General features: G+C 34.6%; 1 pseudogene; it reads left to right on the plus strand.

The window, feature by feature from the left end:
- Positions 1–267: 267 nt before the first annotated feature.
- Positions 268–1,004, plus strand: LOC102420537 (annotated as a pseudogene).
- Positions 1,005–7,264: the final 6,260 nt, after the last annotated feature.

The following is a 7,264-nucleotide window of genomic DNA, read 5'->3' on the forward strand; positions in this document are numbered from 1 at the left end:
TTTTAAAAATATGGATGCTATTCCCAGAGATTCAAATTTGGTTGAACTTGGTCAGGAACAAAAAATCTGTATTTTTAGTATATTTCCCTAGTTGATTCTAATTATCAATAAAGTTTGGGATTCACAGACATAGTCCATGGTCTTTTATTTCACAAATGATAAAATTGAGATGTAGAAAAGTTATGAAGCTTGGGAGCCACTGAGCTGGCACCAAGGACCTGCTGATCAGATTGTGGCACCATCAGGAGTTGGGTTGGTCAAAGACAGATGGCTGAAAGCACTGGAAAGGAAAAAACGAAATGACCCTAGCCATTCGCTCAGTGGTTAGAGTGTCAGCCCTTGAACTGAAGAGTCTCGAGTTCAATTCTAGTCAAGGGCATGTACCTCAGTTGCAGGCACGTGAGGGAGGTAACCAATCAATGTGTCTCTCTCACATCAATGTCTCTTCTTTCCCCCTTCTTAAAAATCAATGGAAAAATATCCTTGGGTGAGGATTAACAACAATAAAAAAGGGACAACCACCATTATTACTAGTGCATCTCTTAAGAGTTGTGAAGTTGCAACTGCCCTAGAAAATTGAAGCCGCAGATTCAGTTATTCAGATTCAGTGGAAAATGGATCAATGATATTTTCTCATACTGGATTTGCATTTTTATTGATGAATGTCAATTAAAAAATATTTCTAGCCAACATTGAAAAGTTTATCAGCATTCACCAAAATAGTTTTTTGGTTCTGCCTCCTGCCCTCCATGGGCTCCAGGAATGGAAACTGATGTTCAGGATTCAGCAGAGATTTGTGGGTGTAACTTGTGGATACTTCCAGTATACAGCACAGTCAATGCTATTAATGGCTAATGTGTACTTTAGCCAAGATCACCTTCAACCCATATATAGATAACTTCTGCTACAGAATGATAACAACTAAAGCTTATATCATTGAGCAAAGCCCTGTTTGGAAAATACTTTAAAAGAGAAAACTCAGTGATTCATTTAACCCCAATTAGAGTGAAATTAAAAGTGAGAAAGGAAGAAAAGTTATGAGAATTCATCAAAATTATACAACTAAACAGGAGTTGAGCAAAGCTGTCTCTTCCAATGTACCAAATTTTTCCCCTTCAAAAAACCATACTATTCTTTTATTCTCTACTGAATCAAGTCAACTGTGACATTCAATGTTTTCCAAAATGTCTTCCTTATAACATATTGTCCCAATAATTAGTCTTAGATACAATTAAGCCAACCCAAACCAATGAAACATGAAAAATGTCTACTATTGTCTATGGGAGGAGGTGGGTGGATTCCGATTAGAATAACACTCACTCCCCTCTTTCAAGGAACTTCCAGACAAGTAGCAGACATCACATTCCCAAACATGCACAAATATACATTCCCACATGGTATTAAGAGACAGATTTATAGTAAGTGCTATTGAAGAAGTACAATGTATCAGATGAGCTGTAGCATGATGAGACAGATATTTATATAGACCTATTTTCCAGACACTGTTCTAGCTTTGTAGAGTTGCAAAACGTATTAAGACTTAGTTTTCTATCTAGGGAAATCATAATAAAACTATGCAAAAATACAACTGATTCTATACTGTAACATAACTAATCTATAGAAATGGCATGAATAAAATGCTATCAGAAGATAGAAGTGGGAATGATTGATTCAGCTAGGATATGTGGAATGTTCACAGAAAAAGTGGTAGGAGAGGAAGTTACATACTTATAAGTGGCTTTTGTTTAGATCTCGGTACTCTTCCTTTAGTCTCTCCTCTAGATTAGTCTTTACTTTGCCAGGTGAAGGAGAGGGCAGAGCAAAAACACCAAGATGAACCTGCAACATGGACTTTTAAAAAATAGGTAATGGACCGACAGGACTAGAACACAAAGCATGTGGAATCGGAATGGTATTCATGAAGGTGAATTTGAGCTGAGCTTTAAGGGATGCATAGAATTTGGAAAATAATACTAACATTTGCACACATTACTAATTATACACTTTTTAGAAATGTTCACCCTTTATATCCGATCTACAGAAAATTTTACCCATCCCCCAGATTCAAATTAAGATCCTTAAAAGTTCCTACATTGATGTTTGTTAACCCTGTCCGAGCATCACAGTTGTCTGGTGCTTTAAAAAAATACAGAAGCTCTGGCCCCACTTAAGAGATTGTGATTCTGGAGAGTTCTGTTAAAGATGCCTGATGGCAGGATCCTGGGATTGCTAATTGGCAGTTTTTCATACCTCATTCTGGTCTGAGCTGCTGGCCTGCTGAGTGACAAAACCTAGGATGGGTTAAATATATAATTGTGGAATTGAATGCTTCTTTGCAACCTAAATACTTTCCTACATAAACATTTTGCAGATAAGGAAATTCAATCTACCTATCCCGTCATGTTCATACACACGCATCAATCAAGAAATGCCATCCCACTGTCCTGCTTAGAGTCTAACAAAACAGGATTCTAAATGTACATGGTTTTAAAGTCAATATTATTCATTCATAGCTCTGGGTGAATTTTAACCCGTCAACCAAATTGAATCAAATTGTTTAAATTGCATACACAATACAGAAAACCTCAGGACATAAAAATGTATAATTGACCCATATTGGATACTGAAGAATTAATTATTGAGTTTTGCTGCATTTCTAAATTCTGTGCCTCAACACTCATTCGCCTTAGTCATAGAATTTTGTATGAGTGGATAATGTGGTTAGAGCAGTTGCTAATGACTTGTTTTTCTTTGACCACTTAGTAAGCATTTTTAATAAATAAAGTTTGAGTTATTTGTACTAGTATGTTGTCACAGGTCATAATGAGTGCATTGTTTCAAAATATAAATAAAACACTTTTATTTCTGAGACATAATGTTCTAAAAAGTCACATCCCATAACTGTCTATTTAATTAGCTCTTGCTGGATTGGGATTTTATTTTTAGGCATTCCATTAGCTCAGTACTCAAGGTCAAAATGGATATGACTAAGAAAAATTGTGTTTTCTCATCTACAAACAATATGACCTTGGGAAGCAAAGCAAAACATATTCATAATGCAATGTCATTTCAAAATATTTTATAATTAATTTTTTTTCTGAGTACTACAGAAACTATACTCCCTACCCCTCCAGAGTCCTTTAATGATAGGAAATTTAAGCATACATGATACACAGGGACTAATATTTTGGTACTTATGTAAAAATAGTAGAGTATAAATGCTATTCCAAAGTATAGTGTTTACAATCTGTGTCATCTGTGGGAATCACTTCCCCTCTGCTTATAATATGTACCTTTTCATCTTATTATATGAAAGATATATATATATATATATATATATATATATATATATATGATATCATATTTCAGTGTCATGGTTTAAGAAATGAGATTTAGTATGGCAGATCAACATAGTTAGAAATTGATAGGACCCAAGGTGTTTTATAAAGTGATAATAATCCTATATAATAAAGGTGTAATATGCAAATGGTCGTTAGGTAACAACCGGATCACGGATCAGCAGGGAGCTATAAGCTGCATTGGCAGCAGAGAGCTACAGGAGGGGGCAGGGCAGCAAGCTATGATGGGGGGTGGGGGGAAGCAGGGAGCTACAAGAGGGCGGGGCAGAGGGCAGAGAGCTACAGTAGGGCAGCAGTGAGCTACTGGCTCACGGATTCGTGTGCAGCGCTACTAGTAGGTAATATTGTTATATGTAAACCTGAAATACTATTTGATACATGTGTAGTGGTGAGAATTGAAAAATAATGGAAGTATTCTATTCTTACTCAATTCAGTTGATTTATTAATTTGATACTTGTCACTACTCTAAAGTATTCATTATTATCTCTACCTTACAAATGAGGAACTTGAGGTAGAAAGTTTAACCAATTAAACTCATAGTTGAATAAGTGACAGGACTGGTATTTGAACGTAGATACTACAATTTCTGATCTTAATCACAATACTACACTGAGAGAAAAATTTTCATATAACTCTTAACATTATGATTCAGGCTGGGAGTAAGAAAGTCCCTTGTAAGATGAAGGGGTAAATTCTACAGCTATGTAATGTGGAAAAATTATTTTGATAGTTTGCCTGCTACATGAGAAAGTTTATTTGCTAAAGTAGAAAAAATGAATTTAAATTCAAAAGAAATAAAATATATTGCCTTTGAATTTTTAACATAGTGGAAATAATATTGAGCTTAGAATCAAGAATTCTCATTATCTCTATCTTTGTGTAGATCCAAGGTTCTCTAACTGTATATGCAATGACCCTGGGACTTGGGCAGTGAACTCACAGAGCAACTGTGAGATAGTTTAACATTTTTTGAGAGAAATACAGTGACATGTGTTGCACAAACTAGGTCAAGGTATTCACAGTTTTGGCATTATGTCATACTATATTCCCTTCAATGACATCATATTTTTGTGAAGCTGAGGTTTCAACAGTTACTATGATAAAATAAGTAGCATGTGAAAATCAATGTGGAGCAGAAAATGAGGATGACAGTATGCAACTTGAGTCCAAGGTTTGAGAAATCTTGCATTGCTTAGCAGGAGCTTATAACTCATTAATAAGTGATTATGGTTAAGAATGAAGTGAAGATGGTACTTTTTCAATTAACATGTATGACTTTTTTTAAAAATGGCTTTTTTCTGAGTTGTCAGAGCATGAATAATTTAAGTTGCTTGGCTGTAACTACTTAATAAAAGGAACTGTTTGGTGTTTATTTTGTACTAGGAGCATCATGAAAAACTTACTGAGGACCTAAGGGCTCTGAAATGAGAACGTTTAGGCAGAAGTTTGCTTTTGGATATAGTGAAGTTTTTTTTAACTTTGTTTTTTATTGATTTTTTAGAGCAGGGGTGGGAAAGTTTGGCCTGTAGGCTGTATAAGGCCCAAGAAATCATTTGGTCTGGCCCTGCCAAGGCATTAGGGGTGAGTTAATTAAATTTTTGACCAAATATAGCAGGCGAATTTTCAAGTTGATAATTTTGTATGGGCTGCAAATGATGTTATAAATATTCAAATGCCCTTGGCATAAAAAAATTTCCCCACTCCTATTTGAGAGAGAGAGAGAGAGAGAGAGAGAGAGAGAGAGAGAGAGAGAGAAAGAAGAAGAAGAAGAAGGAGAAGGAGAAGGAGAAGGAGAAGGAGAAGAAGAAGAAGAAGAAGAAGAAGAAGAAGAAGAAGAAGAAGAGAGAAACATCATCGATGAGAGAGAAACACCTATTGGCTGCCTCTCCCACACCTCCTACTGGGGATCAAGCCAACAACTCTGGGCATATGCCCTGACTGGGAATTGAACTGGCCACCTCTCGGTGCCTGCTCAACCACTGAGCCACATGGGCTGGGCAGTTTGCTAATATATTTTAAATAAAATCTTTTAAAACAAATTAACTGTTGGATATAAATGAGTTAGTCATTTTGTAAATATATCTCACCATATCTTTCATCTATAAAGCTTATGGTTTTTTGTTTTTTTTTTGGTTCTTTGTTTGTTTTTTTGGCATTCAGGTGTTTTCTCTACTTGTTAACACATTGAAGAAAATTCCCAGAGTAAGTGAAAATCTGTACTTTGTAAATATTGGAAAATCTAGAGTTTCTGCACTACCTAAGAAAATATTGTCACATGAAAATTTCAAATCAAAACAAGTGGCCCACTGTTTTCAATAAAAGCTCTGGCTGATAACCATACCACAATTGCATTCTTTTATATTGCCAACTCACACGAGGAAATGCTCATTTAGAAAATCTTTGAATATATGTTTATAAAAAATAGTACTTGTTACATGGAACAGCATTAGATTCTTATTAGGCATCTATCAAATAATTGCTTCTTTCTTTGAGGTACAAAAGGTTTTTATTTATTTGATTTGTTTTTGGGGGTGTTTTTGGCTAAAATTATAGGCCAAAAATAGGTGTCATGTTACATCCAGATGATTAACTCATTTGATTTTATTGGCAAAGCCTAAAAGAAAGAAAATTTCAAAATATTTGTGAGATATTTGTACTCTTGGATTAATGAATTTAGAAATACAGAAAGAAATCTTTTCTTTTGGACAATTGCATAGTGGCAGAATGACCCTGCGAAAGGAGTGTGAGCTCTTGCATAGTACATGATTAATGGGTGTTTGCTGAATTAAAGCAACCAAAAAAAGTCTCTAAAATTGTCACTCATTGGTTTAATTCTATAGTAAAGTGCATACATGGAGACAAATAAAAAATGGTTCATCATTGAGTAGTCTGAATAAACGTTGTGGAATATTAAAAATATATCAGTTTACTTCCTTTCTTAATAGTAATAAAGATTTCCTCAATGAATGGATATACAAAAGGTGATATATGTATATATATATATATATATCTGTTTAATTATAAGTAAATATAATAATTATCATTATTTAGCCTGAATAAAGAAGGAAATCCTGCCATTTGTGACAAATGGATGAAACTGGAGGACATTATGTTAAGTGAAATATGGCAGACATAGAAGGTCAAATACTACCTGATACTGCTTATAGGAGAAATCTAAAGTAACCAAATCCATAGAAGCGAGAGTGGTTGCCAGGGGCTGGAGGAATGGGGAGGTAGTAAAGGGTACGAAGTTCTAGTTATACAAGATAAGCAAGTCCTAGAGATCCACTATAGAGCATAGTGCCTGTAATTAACAATGTTGTATTGTATATTTAAAATTTTGTTAAGAGAATAGATTTTATGTGCGTTCTTATTACAAAATAAGCAATAAAGACGGTAGGAGGAAACTTTAGAATTGATCAATATATTTATGGCATGATAGTAGTTTCACAGGTGTACACTTATCTCTAAACTCATTAAGTTGTATACATTAAATATATACAGCTTAGATACATTATAGGGCCTTGGTTGGATCGCAACAAGGGTACCCATCTTAGAGATAAGTCAACAATTGTTGTTTTGTTTGTTTTTTTACAAATGAACTGAAGTAACAGTTCTGTCCAGGTGTTTGTATACATTTGTTTCAAATACTTACTATTGCCATAAATTAATTTAATTGAGTGTATTAGTTTTCTATTGATGCTCTAACAAATTATTACAAATTTAGTGGCCTTAAACAATACAAATTTATCTTACAGTCAAGTAGATCAAAATTCTCAGTGGGTAAAAACCAAGGTGTTAGCAGAGCGTGTTTCTGAGGCTCTAGGGAGAATCATTTCTTTGCTTTTTCTAGCTTCCAGGGCTGTTCTCATTCCTTGGCTGTGGTCCTCTTCCATCTTAAAAG

This window comes from Myotis lucifugus, unplaced genomic scaffold (assembly GCF_000147115.1).
Source record: "Myotis lucifugus unplaced genomic scaffold, Myoluc2.0 scaffold_59, whole genome shotgun sequence".
NCBI classification, from domain to species: domain Eukaryota; kingdom Metazoa; phylum Chordata; class Mammalia; order Chiroptera; family Vespertilionidae; genus Myotis; species Myotis lucifugus.